This window comes from Saimiri boliviensis, chromosome 7 (genome assembly GCF_048565385.1).
Source record: "Saimiri boliviensis isolate mSaiBol1 chromosome 7, mSaiBol1.pri, whole genome shotgun sequence".
Classification (NCBI taxonomy): domain Eukaryota; kingdom Metazoa; phylum Chordata; class Mammalia; order Primates; family Cebidae; genus Saimiri; species Saimiri boliviensis.
In genome coordinates, this window is record NC_133455.1 from 38090427 (window position 1) to 38109797 (window position 19371).

General features: G+C 42.5%; 1 protein-coding gene across 7 annotated transcripts in view; it reads left to right on the forward strand.

Annotated features, from left to right (window-relative positions):
- The window catches only part of TMCC3 (transmembrane and coiled-coil domain family 3), a 382147-nt gene that overhangs the window by 181155 nt on the left and 181621 nt on the right, over positions 1–19371 (forward strand). Inside the window, exon 1 of one of the 7 annotated variants that reach the window (XM_074402408.1) lies at positions 1–19371. This exon is cut by the window's right edge and continues 27071 nt beyond it. The exons of the other annotated variants lie outside the window; for them this stretch is intronic. The gene's annotated coding sequence lies outside the window, so the exon portion shown is untranslated. 7 annotated transcript variants of the gene reach the window in all.

Here is a 19371-nt window from a genome sequence, read left to right on the forward strand (position 1 = left end):
GCCTTGCACCGGGTGCTCAGCAGCATTTTCTAAAACAACATAGCCTTGGGAAATCTATTTAGTCATCTGAGCCTCTGGCAAGCAAGGATAACACTAGTCCATCCCATTCATTTGTAATGAGGATAAAATGAGAAATGCATGTCAACTGTCTAGCACAGTGTCCCTGAGTATTCACAAATGTTAGCTATCATTTGTTCGACTCTGTGAGCCTCAAAGGGCTAAGATGATGTGACTTCCCTTTGGTCCTTAGGATTAGGTGGCAGATATATAATTTGTACTAATTATCTTTGTGCTTTACAGGGAATCTTCACAGTACCACCTGGTGTGATTTCCTTAACATCCTTGTTGGTGGGTGGGAAAGCATGCATGACTATCCTCTTTTACAGGTGAGGAAACAGGCTCCCCATGATCACCTAGCTAGTAAGGCTCACAAACATAGGTCCCACTCACAGTCTGGTGGAACAAACAGATCCTAAGAAAAGCAATTACCGACTGTGATGAGCTCCATCACCCTTGAAGTATAGGATGGTAAGGCATCTCCGAGGGTCAGGGCAGGCATCCTGGGGTAATGACACAAAATCTGATCCCTGAAACATAGGTAGAAATAGGCCAGGCAAATGAGTGGTCTTTGAGAGTGGTGCATGTAGAAGGAACAGCATGTACTGATGCCTCAAAGGAGGAGCACCCAGGGCTCAGGTGCCTCGCAGCAAGAGGGAGTGTGAGATGAGGCCAAGGGGAAGTTTCTTTTAACCCCTAAAAATAGGAGATGAGTGAGAAAAGATAAAGGCAAGTAAGGCTGGGCAGTGTGGCTCACACCTGGAATCCCAGCACTTTAGGAGGCGAAGGTGGGTGGATCACCTTAGGTCAGGAATTCGAGATCAGCCTGGGCAACATGGTGAAACCCTGTCTCTACTAAAAATACAAAAATTAGCCGGGCATTGTGGTGGGCACCTGTAGTCCCAGCTACTCGGGAGGCTGAGGCAGGAGAATTGCTAACCTGGGAGGTGGAGGTTGTGGTGAGCTCCACCTCAACGTGTGTGATCATGCCACTGCACTCCAGCCTGAGTGACAGAGCAAGACTCCATCTCAAAAAAAAAAAAAAAAAAAAAAAAAAAGAAAAGGAAAGGAATAGAGCAGATGAGTGACTTAAGTTTGGCTATGTTGGCACACCTGCAAATGTGCAGCCATTTAAAATAATTCTCAGGAAGACTAACCCACACAGGCCTGTGTTTGCTGAGTTAAGTGAGGAAGAATGTTTATAAAACTGCCTGCATATCAATTGCAGCTGTGTAAAAACTCATCCTCCAATGACAGACTTAGGTGGAAGACGCAAAGTAACTCTTGTGCTAAGGTGATAGATTCTAAAATGTATTTCAGGGTCTTATTTTGTAGGTTTTATTTTAGTTGCTTGTTGTTCACAGTGCATTGCCTGGGAGGTCAGGATCCAGTGTTCTGCAGAGCCCCCAGCCTCTTCAGTTCTGATCAATACATTTGATCCATTAATTCCTTAGTTCCTTTCAAGCTTGCCCTGTTGAAGGCACTGTGCTTGATCCAGCAAGAATCAGTTGTGTCTGTATGTCCATTGCTGACTGGGTCATCTTTCAGAGAGCCCAGCCACTCTGACTCTCCTGAGACCCATCCCTCCATGACTACATAAAAACACTTGCTCCTCACTTGTTCTCAGAGACACCGCTAATTAATACTTGTGTTCATGTAAGGAGAAAGAAAAGACAGTACCAGTTGGTGGACGTGGCACCTTCCAGGATCTAGAAGGCAGTAAGCAGGGAAATTAAGTAACCGTAGAAGTGACAAGCAAAACAACTGCGTGTCACGCAGACATGTCCGTTTGACCTGGCTTATTACTGTTGAGAGTCTGGTGCTTTTGCAAAATTGCCTGGCGTCTTCGAAGCTTTGCACAGGGATCAAAGGCTTTGTTTGCTCTGAATGTGTTTTTAAGCAGTTAGTTGGAAATCTTCCTTTTTGTGCAGGTCAATGAGAAGAAAGGGGCAAGCTGCCATTAGATTGGGCCTCAGCAAGCAACCTTAACCTGTTAGTGTTCTCAGCATGTGTACTGTGCCATTCCAGGGTTCCGAAGGCAGTCTCAGAACACAGGAACAGTTAAACATTTTGTCAACATGTCTGATTTTTGCTTGAACATGCTCTAATACACATACACGGTGTAAGAGAAGAGATTAAATAAGAAGGGTAATGGATGCATTGGTTCATTGTACCATTCCCTTTACCTTGTTTGCTTGAAAATCATCATAAGAAAAAAATTAAAGTATCATTTAAAAGACTGATAAGAACAAAATACCAGAAAAAAGTGTGAAGAGCTCCGTGTGACAGTAACCCCTCTCATCCCTTTGGAGACAGCCAGCCTCATACGCTGGGCCCTCCCTCCCCTGGACCCTTGACCTCAGTGGAGTGGGAGTTGATGAGCCAGGGAAGGAGAGGTGGCAGCTGCCCAGGGACACTGGGCTCGGTACCACTCTCTGAAGTGTGATTTCAGGAGCTACAGACTTCCCAAGCCCCTGGGGCAGTTAGTTCATCCTTTGCTTTCCATGATCATCTCCGAGTGTTTGTGTGGTTAGAGATTAGGAAATTGTCAGTCTGTGCATTCAGTGTGGACCAAGCGCTGTTCTAGATGCTGAGGATACAGCAGTGAGGTTTCTGCTCAGGTTGAGGGCACATTCCACTGGGCGAGCCTGACGATCCACATGGACCCTTGTCAGTGAGCAAGACCATTTCAGTGCCGTGAAGAAAATCACACAGGATGATACGAAGGTCAGGGAAGACGTGAAAGCTACTTTAGGTCAGGTGATTGGAGGAAACCCCTCTGAAGGGGTGCTATTTGGGCTGATTCATAAAGGATGAGAAAGATGTAGCTGCTGTGCCTAGAGGGACAGCTTTCCAATCACAACCGCAGAGCCAGGAAGCAACCTTGGCAAGCTGGAAACCAGAATGCGAGTGCATGAAAGGTGAGTGTGTGGACCTTGATTCTGGTGGCTTTCTTCCTTTTCTTTCTTTTTTTCTTTTTGAGACAGAGTTTCGCTCTTATTACCCAGGCTGGAGTGCAGTGGCGTGAACTCGGCTCACCGCAACCTCCGTCTCCCAGTTTCAAGCAGTTCTGCCTCAGCCTCCCGAGTAGCTGGGATTACAGGCATGCGCCACTACGCCTGGCTAATTTTGTATTTTTAGTACAGATGGGATTTCTCCATGTTGGTTGAGCTGATCTTGAACTCCCAACCACGGGTGATCCGCCTGCCTCGGCCTGCCAAAGTGCTGGGATTACAGGCGTGATCCACTGTACCTGGCCCTTTCTTCCTTTTCTTTACTCCCTTCTCTCTTTATTCATTTTAAAATTTGTTTCTTCCCAGAAATCTCCTGTCTCTCTGGGTTCCATTTTCCAGTCATTTGTAGCTCCCCTCCCAGCCCACACCGACGTTCTGTATTGACTTTTGATTGAGAAGCCCTGTGCTGCTGAAATGAGACCAGGCTGACAATAATGGGAAGGTTTGTATGAATTAGAGTTGTAACACGCTGCCAAGCACTGCTTTCTTTGCTTTGGAAAAGAATCTGAAGTCAGCCGAAAGCCCGTTAAAACCCACATCCAAGTCTTCTACTATTCTTCACAAGTTGGATCAGAGATGTTTAGTTATAAAAGGAACCTTAGAAATTATGTAGTAATGAGGTATCGTTTTTGGCTCATCTGCTCGTTAATTTTTTTAAAATGGCATTCCTTGTATGAGGGAGATAATGAGAAGAGTACAAGTTGGTATTGGCCTTAAAAAATATCTATGCCCTTTGATCAAGAAATTCCATCTCTAGGAGTTTATTCTAAGAAAACAGTCATGGACACTAATTGCAAAGATTTGTCTACAAGAATCTTTGACCAGTGTATGTAACGGTTAAATGGAAAGTCATCTAAAAGTTGAACAGTAGAAAACTGGTTAAATGTATTACCTTGCTTTGATAGAGTATTCTGTAGCCATTTAAAATGATATTGTAAACTTAATGGCCTGGAAAGCTGTTTACATTTCATGTCAGGAATACATTTGGCTACAGCTAGTAAAAAAAAAAAAAAAAAATTCCATTGGCTGATATAAATAGGGATTAATTTTTCTCATATAACAGGAAGACTAACATAGGCAGCTTCTTGGGTTGGTTCAGTTGGTTCAGCAACATCAGGACCAGCATCTCTGCTATTCTCATGAAATTTCTAATGCTTGACACCTCATGGTCACGAGGGGCCTGCAGCAGCTACCAGCATCCAGTTCACTGCCAAAGTAGAGGGGGAAGTGGGGGGTGGCAACTTCGGCTTCTCTCCCTTTTCTCAGGAAAGCAAAAACTGTTTTGAGAGCTCCCTAGCTGACATGTTTTCATATCTTATCAGCTAAAACCATGTCACATGGCCACAGCTGGTTGCAAGGGATGTTAATAAAGTTAGTATATAACTTTTCACAACTGTAGAGCATAGGCAGGCAAGGGAGATAAGGGTTGGACATGAGTGTTGAGTCAGCTGACCCTCAGGGTCTGCCATCCAGTGTTAAGTGAAGAATGTAGTTTGTGATCCCATTAAAGTATATAAAGTACAAATGGGCAATTGTGTGAATTTTTTAAAACTAGAAAGAAATACTCTAAAATTTTATTCCTGATTATTCATTTTCTTGTTTTATATTTTCAGTGTTTTATATAATGCAGAGTTAAAATGACTCTCCTGCTCCCTGTTGACCACCTTAAAATCCCTGAAGCTCTGGGTGATGGAATTATGAGTGAGATTATAGGATTATTTCTCCTTTATTTAAAAAAAAATTCTATAGAGTGAGCTATTTTTGTTTTTTTGTTGCTATAATACAGACTTGGTAATTTATAAAGAAATAATGAAGTATATTTAGCTCACCGTTTTGCAGTCTGGGAAGTCCAACAACATGGCACTGGCATCTGGTGAGGGCCTTCCTGCTGTGTCGTAGCATGGGCAAGAGCAGGAGAGCCAGGGAGAGCCCACATTGATAACACATTCACTGTCACAGTAACAAACCCTCCCTCTTGATAGCAACACTAATTCATTCTTGAAGTCAGAGCTGCCATTAATCCATTCAGGAGGGCAGAGGCATTAAGTTGCCAATACATGGCAAAAGGAATTTTTGAGGCACACATTCAACCCGTAGCACGAGCACATGTCACTTTTATTTTAAAAAATGATGAAAGATGTTTTTTATTAAATGTTACCTCAAGACATACAAAAAGATATTTAAAATTTTTATTTTGCTCACCTCTCTATTTCACACATAATTGAGAATCAAGTGAGAAGTCAAGTCCCATATCCAGTGAGAGGCTGAGCTTGGCCAGGGTCCAGGTGTCCCAGTTCCCAGTAAAAAAAAAAATCCTGCTATACTTTTTTTTTTTTTTTTTAAATACCATTTCTTTACTTTGGGACCCATTCCAAATTGAGCATGACCTTTTAAATACTCCTGACCAACCACATCCTAGCTTCCTCCTTTTCCTTCTGTGTTGTGCTTGGCATTCCCTGACAGATGATAAATGTCTTCTGTCATTTAGACTACTGACACCTAAGGTATATTTGCTCTGAAACTGTCAGAATCAAAATGGAGTCATTTATGTCAAAACTCTGAAAAATGGAGCCAGGGAAGGCCATGAATGAAGGCTTCTCATGCACGAGAACTGTCGCAGAAGATTCTGCAAAAACACAACCTTACACCAAGGCCCTTGCAACTTGACACATACAAAAAGTACTTCTGTGAGGACATCTGCCCAGCAACTGCTGGTCCAACCTTGGACTGATGCCACCTTTGTTAATGATCCTTGTAGCCAAGTGTCTCAAAAAAAAAAAAAAAAAAAAAATGGAATCTTCCTCATTTTTCCTTTAAAACCTTTGACTTCCCTGAATATATCCATGCATATTCCCATTGCAGTGCAATTCCCAACAAGTATTATTTTCTTTGAAAGAGCCTCCCTCTTTGTGTGTTATTTAGGTTGACAGTTCATTGGATGCTCAGTCAGTCAGTCACTTGTTAGTTGGTTATTGAACGTTCATTGTCAGAAACTGTTTTAGGAACTAGGAATATAACGGTGAACAAGGCATCATCCCTGACTTGAAAAAGTTCACATAGGCTCAGGAGGCTGATGAGTAAACAAGCAGTTACAACACCAAGGGGTCCCTGCTGTGATGAGTAGGCTTGGAAATGGAGAAGGGGTACTAATCTGGCCTTTGGGGGTGGGGTCTCAGGAGGGGTGTGTTTCTAGAAAGGTCTTCATAAGGAAGTCATTCCAAGCAGATACTGTAAAAGAAGTAGGCCTGGCACGGTGGCTCACTCTGTAATCTCAGCATTCTGGGAGGCCGAGGCGGGCGGATCACAAGGTCGGGAATTGAGACCATCCTGGGTAACACGGTGAAAACCCTTCTCTACTGAAAATATAAAAAATTAGCTGGGCGTGGTGGCGTATGCCTGTAGTCCCAGCTACTCGGGAGGCTGAGGCAGGAGAATTGCTTGAACTCAGGAGGCGGAGGTTGCAGTGAACTGAGATCATGCCAGTGCACGACAGAGCAAGACTCTGTCTCAGAAAAAAAGAAAGAAAGAAAAAGAAATAAGTGCTAACTAGGAAGAGGAGTGCAGAAAGACAAGACAGGGAAGCTTTCCAGGCACAAGAAAACAATTGTGACCTCTCCCAAAGCATGTCTGAAGGAGTAGAATGCTATATTTTTCCTGGAAAATGGGTATTATGGTTAAATAAGGTTAGGAAAGCTCAACAGGTTTTTGTGCGTCCCAGACTTTCTTCGGCTCTGTTTTCTACATGTTTTATTACCAGACTGCTTTGCTCTTGAGCTCTTGGGCCTCATGATGCTTCGCTCATCTCCAGAATGTCATTAAATTGTGTAACACAGGCTGAGCCAATTTTTTTTTTCAAGTTTTTAATCTAAAAATGTGATTAGCGCTCCTTTTCCTCGCTGTTACTTTTTATCACATTTTGGAGCAGCTTTTAAGTTTGGAGTAAGAGAAAGCATAATTCTAAGGACGTTTTCTAGAAACTCTCAGTGTTACCTTTGGTTCATTGTAGAAGAAATGCCATGAAGAAATACAATGGGAAGGATAAAAAGGTAAAGCAGGTTTTTTTGTGTTTTTGTTTTGTTTTGTTTTTGAGATGGAGTCTTGCTCTGGCTGGAGTTAAAAAGAATCTCTAGGATTACTAAAAACTATATTGAACTCATATTTACTACAGATTTTTGAACTGATTTATCTGTTTAAAAATAAACAGTGGTGTGATCTCGGCTCACTTGCCCAGGCTGGAGTTCGGTGGTGTGATCTCGGCTCACTGCAACCTCCACCTCCTGGGTTCAAGCTATTCTCCTGCCTCAGCCTCCCGAGTGGCTGGGACTACAGGCGCCCGCCATCATGCCTGGCTAATTTTTGTATTTTAGTAGAGATGGGGTTTTACCGTGTTGGCCAGGATGGTCTCAATCTCTTGACCTTGTGATCCACCCACCTCGGCCTCCCAAAGTGCTGGGATTACAGGTGTGAGCCACCGGCTCCCGGCCAGATAAATCAGTTTAAAAATCTGTAGTAAATATGAGTTCAATATAGTTTTTAGTAATCCTAGAGATTCTTTTTAACTTACCTGCAAGGTTGTGGAGTATACCTGGTCAGTGGAGAGTTGGCTAAATGCAACGTAAGGGCGGCATACCAACAAGTTTGAAGTTGCTTGCTAAGAGAATCCAGGAAAATAAGACAGGGCTGCATCTCTTTAAGTTTGTTCCACCTGAGCAAGCCAACCCTGTCGCGCTCTCGTTCGGGGGAGTCATTAGCAGCGCCTTAAAGAAGAGAAGCTGGAGCGCCAGGAACTGCCTGGCTCCTGCTCACCCTGGACTCGCCAGGATTCTTCTTCTGCCTTCCCTGCGGTCAGCCTTGTTCAGTTCCATTGCCATAGGCAGAGTAACTTCATCCTCTGCAGCTTTCTCGTTGTCTTTCTCAGGCAGCTTTTCATAGCTTCTGCTGGCTTTTCTCTCCTTGTTTTCAAAGCTTTCTCTGGGTGGAGAAAGCAGGATGTTTGGAGTCAGTCTGGGTTTGAATCCTGATTTGCTAGTTAGGAAGTTTTACTTAAAAATGGGGATCATTAAGCCTATAAATTATTGTGTGATGAAGTCTTGTTTCTTGTGGAGCCGTTTATTTTCCACCATTAACAAAGGATGTTGTGTAGTCTTGGTGCATCCAGGAGGGCCAAATTTGGAGTCTTGGGGATAAAGTTCAGATGAATTTAAATCTAAAGTTCAACTGGGGCTCTGCTTGTTTGTTTTTTTTTTATATCATGGCTGGAAATTAGCCTCTTTGAGGTTTTTTTCCAGATTACTTTTCATGAACACGTTAAATATTTCAAATTGTCAATATTCAAGAAAACACGACAATGTTGTTGTTTAGTAATAATAAAAATAAAATGACTCCCCAAGAATGGGGATCACTGATAACCTTGTCCTAAGACCATTGAATTTGAAACGTAAGTGCAAAGTGTTGGATCTGTAGCTGCTTTAAGCTTTCGTTAGCTCCCCTTTGCCCAAGGAATGAAATCCAAGCCCTCTTAAATTAAAACCCAGGGTCCTGAGTTCCTCCCCATATCTTCTTTCCCACTCCCATGACCTCCCACTCAATACCCAGCTCCAGGCCGCCTCTCACCTCCCTCCGTGTGCTTTACACTGCTCCTTTGCCCAGCTAAAGGGTTATTCCTTGTTTAAGGCTTAACTCAGTGAAAGAAGCCAGGACAAAAGTGTACATCAGAAGATTCTGTTTTTATGAAGTCCAAGAATACACAAAACTAACCTGTCATGAAAGAATTCAGAAATTGGAGAAGGGGGAGGAATTGACAGGAAAGGGACATGCTGGAACTTTCTGTGGGTGATAGAAGTGTTTCACACCTTGTTTTTGATGGCTGCTACACAAATGTATGCAGTTGTTGAAACGGGAAGCTGAGTACTTAACATCTGTGCATTTTGTTGTATATTAATAATACCTTTTAAAAAACAAGTCATGCACGTAATCTCCAGAAAGCTTTCCCAGGCTGAATTCAGCCTCTCTTTAGGTCCCCGGCTCCCTGCACACATTTCTGTAGTACTTAGCATGCTGTATCGTTAAGTGTCTCCCTTTTATGAATCTGTGCTGTTTTAGTCTGCAAGTTCCTATGAGGATTCTTTGGAACCTTGGGAATGCTGCTCAACCTTAACCTGTCTATGCCTGGGTTTCCTAATACATAAATGGGAAAATAACAGTGTTTCCTCCTAAGGCTGTTGTGGTGTTGAAATGAGGGAACCCAGCATGTAGTAGGCACTCAGTAGTTATTAATTCTGAAAATGTATTCACATTACACTTACGTGCAAAGAAAGGATAGCTTCTATTTCTATAGCTAACCCAATCCTCAACTGAGCCCCTCTTTTCTCCTAAGCAGGATAGCAGAGGAAAACCAAGTTTTATTCCAGTCCGATAACTTTGTCTCATCCAACAACTTAAACACCTGATACATTATTTTAGTAAGTATCGATGAGAACAAAATGCATCCCACTCATTTTCTCCAGGTTCACTGAGGGCTTTCTGCAGCACATTGATTTAGAGGGTAATGCACAGTTTGAACCCTTTCTGCTTCCAGAAAATAAACAAACATGAAGAAACCTTAAGTCTCTTGTCAGTTTGCAAATAGGTTATTAGTGTCAACCATTATTATGCAGGAAAAAAAATAGTGAGCAAACCTTTTGACCTGAGTGTGGAAAACAAGATCTTTCCCATAATGCTCAGTATGAAGAATGCGCACCCACGGGCTGGGGGCCTCAGGCAGTAAGACGATTAATCATTCAGCACCTTCCACTGGGATTCAACTATGCTGCCTATTTCAGTGGACTCCAAACAAGTGTGGAGATTAATCATTCAGGCTGACAATGACTTTGACCTTCCTGAGCCATCTCCCTCATTAGCCAAACATTCACTCATGATCACAGATAAACAGTAATTAAAAACTAAGGTCTTGGCCAGGCATGGTGGTTCACACCCGTAATCCCAGCACTTTGGGAGGCTGAGATGGGTGGATCACCTGAGGATGAGAGTTCAAGACCAGCCTGACCAATATGGAGAAACCCGTCTCTACCAAAAATACAAAATTAGCCAGGTGTGGTGGCATGTGCCTGTAGTCCCAGCTACTCGGGAGGTTGAGGCAGGAGAATCGCTTGAACCTGGGAGGCAGAGGTTGCGGTGAGCTGAGATTGCGCCATTGCACTCCAGCGTGGGCAACAAAAGCAAAACTCCATCTCAAAAACAAACAAACAAACAAACAAACAAAAACCCTAAGGTCTACTTTCCAGCCATATCTGCACCCAACCATAGACAGACACATCCTGGCCTCTGGCTGAGTGTCCCTAGGTTGAATCCATCTCCTTTAGCTTCACCCTACTCCATTGATTATTCCTGTTCTGATTGACAATCTGTGGTGAAGTGTTTAAACCAGGCATCCCCAAACTATGGCCCATGGGCCGCATGCGGCTCCCTGAGGCCATTTATCCGGCCCCCCGCCACACTTCAGGAAGGGGCACCTCTTTCATTGGTGGTCAGTGAGAGGAGCACAGTATGTGGCGGCCCTCCAACGGTCTGAGGGACAGTGAACTGGCTCCCTGTGTGAAAAGTTTGGGGACGCCTGGTTTAAACCATGCCTTTGGGCACAGGAAGGTTGCCTGGTATGGGCTGAGAGTTGTGGTCATGAACCTCCACCTATCCAGATTCATTCAGATTCTGACCCAGCCTTCGAGGAGTGTGTGAGTGTCAGATAGGCCTGGTACCTCATGTGCCATAGGACAGATCTCTGAAACTTTCTGAACGTCCAGCTCCCTGGGCCTCCAAACCCAGACTAATAGTTTCTGCCCTGCCTGCCTCACAGGGGAGGAAGCAACAATACTTGGTAAATGTTTACAGTTGAAAACACATTTAAATGCAAATTGTTTTTGAAAGGACAGATACTGTGTGATCTCACTTATATAAGGTACCTCAGAGGAATAAAATTCACAGAGATGAAAAGTAGAGTGATGATTACCAGGGCCTGAGGAGATGGGCTAGAGAGTTGTTGTTTAATGGATCCAGAGTTTCAGTTTGGGATGATGGCTGTACATCAGCGTAATGCCACTGAATGGGGCACTTCAAAATGGTGCACATGGCTGGGTGTGGTGGCTTATACCTGTAATCCCAGCACTTTGTGAGGCTGAGGTGGGTAGATCATGAGGTCAGGGGTTCAAGAGCAGCCTGGCCAAGTTGATAAAGCCCATCTGTACTAAAAATACAAAAATTAGCTTGGCATGGTAGCAGGTGTCTATAATCCCAGTTACTTGGGAGGCTGAGGCAGGAGAATCACTTGAACCCAGGTGGTAGAGGTTGCAGTGAGCCAAGATTGCGCCACTGCACTCCAGCCTGGGCAATAAAGTGAGACTCCGTGACACACACACACACACACACACACACACACACACACACACAAAGTCCTTCTGAAACTATTCCAAACAATACAAAAAGAGGGAATCGTCCCTAAATCATTTTATGAGACCAACATCATCCTGATAGCAAAACCTGGCAGAGGCACAACTAAAAAAAATAAAATTTCAGGCCAATGTCCATGATGAACATCGATGCAGAAATCTTCAATAAAATACTGGCAAACCAACTGCAACAGCACATCAAAGAGCTTATCCATCACAATCAAGTAGGCTCATCCCAGGGATGCAAGGCTGGTTCAACATACTCAAGTCTATAAATATAATCCATCACGTAAACAGAACCAAAGACAAAAACCACATGATTCTCTCAATAGATGCAGAAAAGGCCTTCAACAAAATTCAACAGCCCTTTATGCTAAAAACTCTCAATAAACGAGGTATCAATGGAATGTATCTCAAAATAGTAAAAGATATTTTCAACAAACTCACAGCCAATATCATACCAAATGGGCAAAAGCAGGAAGCATTCCCTTTGAAAAGTAGCACTAGACAAGGGTGTCCTCTCTCACCATTTCTATTCAACATAGCATTGGAAGTTTTAGCCAGGGCAATCAGGCAAGAAAAAGAAATAAAGGGTATTCAATTAGGAAAAGAGGAAGTCACACTGTCTCTATTTGCAGACAGCAGGATTGTATATTTGGAAGACCCCATTGTCTCAGTCCAAAATCTCCTTAAGATGGTAAGCAATTTCAGCAAAGTCTTAGGATACAAAATCAATGTGCAAAAATCACAAGCATTCCTATATACCAATAACAGATAAACAGCCAAATCGTGAGCGAACTCCCATTCACAATTGCCATAAAGAGAATAAAATAACTAGGAATACAACTAACAAAGGATGTGAAGGACCTCTTCAGGGAGAACTACAAACCACTGCTCAAGGAATTAGAGAGGACACAAACAGATGGAAAAATATTCCATGCTCATGGTTAGGAAGAATCAATATCATGAAAATGGTCATAATGCCCAAAGTAATTTATAGATTCAATGCTATCACCATCAAGCTACCATTGACTTTCTTCGTAGAATGGGAAAAAGCCACCTTAAACTTCATATGGAACCAAAAAAAGAGACTGCATGACCAAGAGAATCCTAAGCAAAAAGAACAAAGCTGGAGGCATCATGCTACCTGACTTCAAACTATGCTACAAAGCTACAGTAATCAAAACAGCATGGTACTGGTACCAAAAAAGATATAGATCAATGGAACAGAACAGAGGCCTTGGATGTAATGCCACACATCTACAACCATTTGATCTTCGACAAACCTGACAAAAGCAAGCAATTGGGGAAGGATTCTCTGTTTAATAAATGGTGTTGGGAAAACTGGCTAGCGACATGTAGAAAGCTGAAACTGGACCCCCTCATTACACCTTATATAAAAATTAACTCCAGATGGATTAAAGATTTAGACATAAGACCTAACAACATAAAAACCCTAGAAGAAAACCTAGGCAATACCATTCAGGACATAGGCATAGGCAAGAACTTCATGACTAAAACACCAAAAGCAATGGCAACAAAAGCCAAAATATACAAATGAGATCTAATTAAACTTAAGAGCTTCTACACAGCAAAAGACACAAGCATTAGAGTGAACTGGCAACCAACAGAATGGGAACAAATTTTTGCAATCTACCCATCTGACAAAGGGCCAATATCCAGAATCTACAAAGAACTTAAATTTACAAGGAAAAAACAACTCTATCAAAAAGTGGGTGAAGGATATAAACAGACACTTTTCAAAAGAAGACATTTATGAGGCCAATAAACATATGAAAAAATGCTCATAATCACTGGTTGTTAGAGAAATGCAAATCAAAACCACATTGAGATACCATCTCACGCCACTTAGAATGGCAATCATTAAAAAATCTGGAGACAACAGATGTTGCAGAGGATGTGGAGAAATAGGAACACTTTTACACTGTTGGTGGGAGTATAAATTAGTTCAACCATTGTGGAAGACAGAGTGACAATTCCTCAAGGATCTAGTAGCGGAAGTACCATTTGACCCAGCAATCCCAAAGGATTATATACCCAAAGGATTATAAATCATTCTGTTATAAAGTCATATGCACACATATGTTCGTTAATGACACTGTTTACAATAGCAAAGACCTGGAACCAACTCAAATGCCCATCAGTGATAAGCTGGATAAAGAAAATGTGGCACATATACACCATGGAATACTATGCAGCCATAAAAAGGATGAGTTCATGTCCTTTGCAGGGACATGGAGGAATCTGGAAACCATCCTTCTCAGCAAACTAACACAAGAGCAGAAAACCAAACACCACATGTTCTCACTCATAAGTGGGTGTTGAACAGTGAGAACACATAGACACAGAGAGGGGAGCATCACACACTGGGGTCTGTTGGGAGGTCAGGGGCCAGGGAAGGGATAGAGAGGAGTGGGGAGTTTGAGGAGAGATAACATTGGGAGAAATACCTAATGTAGGTGATGGCGGGGGGATGGAGACAGCAAACCACCATGGCATGTGTGTCCCTATGTAACAATCCTGCAAGATCTGCACATGTATCCCAGAACTTAAAGTATAATAATTTTTAAAAAGTTTCACATAATTGGGTGCAGTGGCATGCACCTGTAAGTCCCAGCTACTCTGGGATCATGTAAGCCCAGGAGTTCAAAGCAACATCGGGAGACCCATCTCTTTTTAAAAATGGTTTAAATGGTAGTGTATATTTTATTATAATTTTTTTAAAAAGTTAAGTCATCTTAATGTTCCCATACCTGCAAATCATCACAAGCTAACCTCGAAAAGCAGCCTTCCTGCCACTCCTGGTCCTTAGCATAGGACCCCACCCTCCTTCTGAGTCTCCCATGCCCGCCCTCCTCTGAATGCACTGTTTGAATGGAGAGGGGTTGAGATGATCAAGTCTGTATTGAGCCCCACCTTGGGTCAGTCACAGGACATACAAAGATCGATAGATGCAGTGCATGAGATCTGGTGTGGGAGAGGCTGCGATGGGGTGGCCGGGTTCTGTGGGAGGATGGGAAGGCTTCCTAGGGTCCTGAAAGGCATCCTGGAGTTGACCAGACCAGAAAACTGTCAGAGGCACGGCCACTGCCTCCACTTCACTAATGCTCCATTTAGTCTCATACTTCTCTGCATTTGCCGGTGCGTTTCCTCCGGCTAGAGTGCACTCTTTCCTTGCTTTCCCCACACAACCTTCCTTATCCTTAAAGGGCCAGCTTAGGTGCCACCTCCCTTCTGGAGGCATTCCCTCCAGCCAGCTGGAATGAATCTCCCCTGCTTCTGAGCTGCCACAGCCCCCTGTTATGTCTCCATTCAGCACATGTTTCATTCTGTCAGGTAATGCAGCTCTTCATATTTCTGTCTCCCTTGTCAGATATATTTTGGGATTTTTATAGTTCCAAGTAAGAAAAACCAACCAGAACCAACTGCAACATAAAAGAGTCATTTATCAGAATACAGGATGTCTTCCCTGGACCAAGATTGTTCCTGGCTGTCCCTGCTCTTTCTGTCTGCTTCCAGTCCACATGGCAGGAGCAGGTGACATTCTACAAATTCCAGGTCTGGCCCACCTCTGCCTTTTAAGAGCTTAGTCCAGGGAAGGTTTCTGTCCTGCTTAGGTCAATGATCACCCCTTGACCAATTAACTGTGGCCAGGGAAGCAGGATCACATGTACACACAGTGGAAGGCAAAGCCCATGTGCCTTGGGGAAGAGAATTTCTTAGGGTAGCATTGAGCACTGCAAGCTACTCAGCCCTTACAGCCCTCTTCCCTGGACTTCCCATCCTGCTTCACACTCCAACCCCCTGTGGTTTTCTTCCTGCCTCTCTGACCTTTTCTTCTTTTCTTTTCCTTTCTCTCTCTCTCTCCTTTCTTTACTTCTCTCTTTCTTTTCCTTCCTTCCTTTCTTTCTTTCCCTCCCTCTCTCCCTCCTTCCCTTCCCTCCTCCCTCCCTTTGTTCTCTCTCTTTCTTTCTTTCCCTTCTTTATTTTCCTTCTTTCTTTCTTTCCCTTCTCCTTCTCTCTCTTCTTTCTCTTTCTTGCTTTCTTTTTTCTTCATCCATCCCTGACATTAGTATTCTCTATGGTTTCACTTATTCATCTTCCCATTTTAAAACTTTGTTTACATGATCTTATTAAGTTCCATGACTTCAATTGCTATTTTCATTCAAGTTACAGTCCTTACTCGTATCAGAGTGCCTGACCCCTGTATTCTACTGTCCAGTGATCATCTCCAGGAGATGTCCCAGGTGCAAAAACCGCATGTGCCTTGTGTCTCTCACCTCTTCCTGACACTCCCATTCATCTGAGCCTCCCGCATTCCCTGCCTCTGTGGATGGCATCACCAACCACCCTTTGTCACATCTGGGAGTCACTGTCACTCCTCATTCTTTACCTAAGAAATCCAATCTATCCTCAGACCCGTTCCCCGTTACCTCCTAAACGCTTCTGAAGTCCGTCCGCTGCCATGGCCTAATTCAGGCGTGCATCCCTCCTTACTGTCTTGTGCTAGACTCCTGTGCCACCTTGCTATTTGCTACCCTATAGTGCAGCCCATTTAATCCTCCTATGTAAAGGATCTGGTTATGTCAGTCCGTTGTTTAAAATCCTTCAGTGGCTCCTCATTGCTACTGGGATAAAAGTCACGCTTTGACCTGTGATATACAAAACTCTGCACTGCTCACCTGCCTGTCTGCATCTCTTGCTTTCTCTGCAGCCCCTGTGGACCATGAGCAGTTTCTGAATGTGCCCTGTTCTCTAAGAGTCCCTTCAATGCTTGCTTTTCTTTTTTAAAAAATTAGGCTTATTACTTACAAAAGAGGCCTTAATATAAGAGTAAAAAAGTATGAACTACTTCTCAAATTCTAAAGGGGACAAAAGAGAGCATTATATTCAGGGGAAATATACCTATGTCTGTGGTATCTGTTTAAAAGCTGCAGTAGCAAAAACGTGGAATCAGCCTAAATGCCCAGCAATGGTAGACTGGATAAAGAAAGTGTGGCGCATATACACCATGGAATACCACACAGCCATAAAAAATCACGTCCTTTGCAGCAACATGGATGGAGCTGGAGGCCATTATTCTAAGCGAACTAACAGAAAACCAAACACTGCATGTTCTCACTTACAAGTAGGAGCTAAACATTGAGTATATGTGGACACAAAGAAGGGAACGGCAGATGCCAGGGTCTACGTGAGGGTAGAAGGTGGGAAGACAATGAGGACTGAAAAACTACCAATGCTGATTAAACAAGGTACTATGCTTAGTACCTGGGTGATGAAATGATCGATGCACCAAACCCCCGTGACACACGGTATACGTAGACAGCTGCAGCAAACCTGCACATGTACCTCTGAACCTAAAGCAAAAGTTAAAAAAAGAAACACCTTATTTATATTCATAAATTTAGAGTTGGTTGTTGACTCAAATTTAAATTGGATACTGATAGTTTTAAATTTAAATGTGCTACATAAATATACTTGGACAGATAGAGTTTTCAAGTTGATAAGCTTTTTGCTATGATAAAGAATTGTCAAAGGAAATGCAAATATAAGAGAAAAAATGACTATTGATAGTTCAGCTACTGAAACTTTTAAATATGTTTCACACAATTTAGGTACGTGAAACTACTCTTATAAGTGTAAGTTTTATGAAATCAAAATCATCTCAAATGTCTAATAAAAATTTAATTATAAAACACACACTGAATTTTGAAGGCTTTGTAAGCCTTCAAAGAAATGGAAAATATCTAATTAGTAATTTTTCTGATACTTACACGTTGAAAAGGTAATTTGGATATAATGGATTGCTATTTATTAAATTCATACAAGATATCATAGGAGTAACCAATACTATTAAATTAAAATATTACTTTGTACTGTAAACCTTGTACCTAATGCAGCAGGTGATCATTATTACTCTGATGTAAGTTACTCTCTGCAATTTTTCATGCGTGCTTGCTGACTGAGGTGAGATACTCTTCTATGGACTAATCACTGGTGCTTTGCTCTGTTAAGCAGCAAACTTTCATAAGGCAGTCAAGGATGAAAGTGAGCAAAAAGTGTAGTTTTGTACCAGAGCACTCAAATTCGAGGCTGCCAAAACTTTTAATAATTATTTTTAAAAGTAATCATCCAGTTAGCAAAAGTACTTAAACAGGCTGGGTGTGGTCACTCACACCTATAATCCCAGCACTTTGGGAGGCCAAGGCAGGTGGATCACTTGAGCCCAGGATTTGGAGACCAGTCCGGGCAACATAGCAAGACTTCATCTCTACAGAAGTATAAAAATTAACCAGGTGTGCTGGCATGCACCTATAGTTCAGCTACTCAGGAGGTTGAGGAGGGATGATGGTTTGAGCCTGGGAGGCAGAGGTGGCAGTGAGCTGAAATTGCACCCCTGAACTATTATTGCTAATAATAATTATTATTGTTATTTAAAATGTACTTAAAATATGAAGATATCAGATATCTGTCATATTACAGTATGATTTCCTAAAAGGTGACTTGAGGATCATTTTGCTTTAGCTTCTGCCATTAAGATGATTAATTTGACTCAAGGTATAAGACAACAAATGAAAAAGATTTCACCATACCTCTCTGCTCTTGTTAATTTTAGGTGTCCAGTATATGTGTCTTCAAAGTAGTCAATCATATTGTGTTTCTTTTAGCAAAGGTTGCTAAGTAAAGTCATAGGAAAACTAAGAAAAAGAATATTTGCTGCAAAACAAAATAAAATGAGAACACTTAAATCAAAAAATTTAAAAAGTTGTGCTTGAGTTCAAGAATAATAATAACCCTGTATCAGATAAAGCAGATACCTGTAACCTACCTCTACCCCAAACCAAAAAAGGCCTGAATGGGCTGACAATGTCATTGAACATGTCCTAGAGTTAGTCACACGTTAGATCTGTATTCCCTATCAAAATCTCCTGAATGTAAGGTGAGAACCGGAGGGAGCATCACTGTCTACACAGCTGGCACAGCCCAGCCTTCAACAGACTGCCCTTCCTGTCTTCTACTAGGCTTTGCCCAGATGCCTGAAATGGGACCTGCCCTGAGGCTGGGAAAGAACATGTGGGCACCCACCATGGGGACAAATGCAGGATTCTGTTGATGAGGAAGAACATGGAGAGTGTATGTTGAGTAAACAAACACCGGCTTCCACCACAGCCCTGATTTGGTGTCCCGCAATGATCAATGTTTTATACTGCTTCACCATGGATGGGCTACTTCCTGGCATCTGTGCCAAGTCTGCCATTGCACAGAATTCTCAGTCTCTATAGCTATGGTTGCCCAAAGTTCAAACGTTTTAAGTATAGCCTTCTGTCTTACACTACTTTATTGGGAATGTTTGGTTGCAAATAACAGAAAAATCAAACAACAGTGGTTTAGACAAACAGGGGCTTTTTTTCCTCATATGACACATAATCTAGAGGTTAGCGGGGTTCAGGGCTTCATCAGAGCTACGTGGTGTGTTGGCTTTTGTCGTCATGGTGACAGCATGGGGGTCCTCATGTCTACTTGGAAGAGAAGAAGGGTAGGGAAAGGACTCCTCTCACCAACTCTGCTTCTTTTGTTAAGAAACTCAAAACAGACTTTTGTTTAGGTTTTATTCACCAGAACTATGATACAGGCCATCTGTGACTTCAAGAGAGGCCAGGAAAGAGTATATTTAGAAGGGCATCTTAATAGCCTGAACAGAATTGGGGTTATGCTAATGAGGAAGAAATGAGGGAAGGTTAATGCACTCACAGTTAATAGCGCCTTTCATATATTACATCAAATGTGTTTCTATCACCGTAGCTACTCATCCTGTTTACTATTGGTGAAATCCTTTT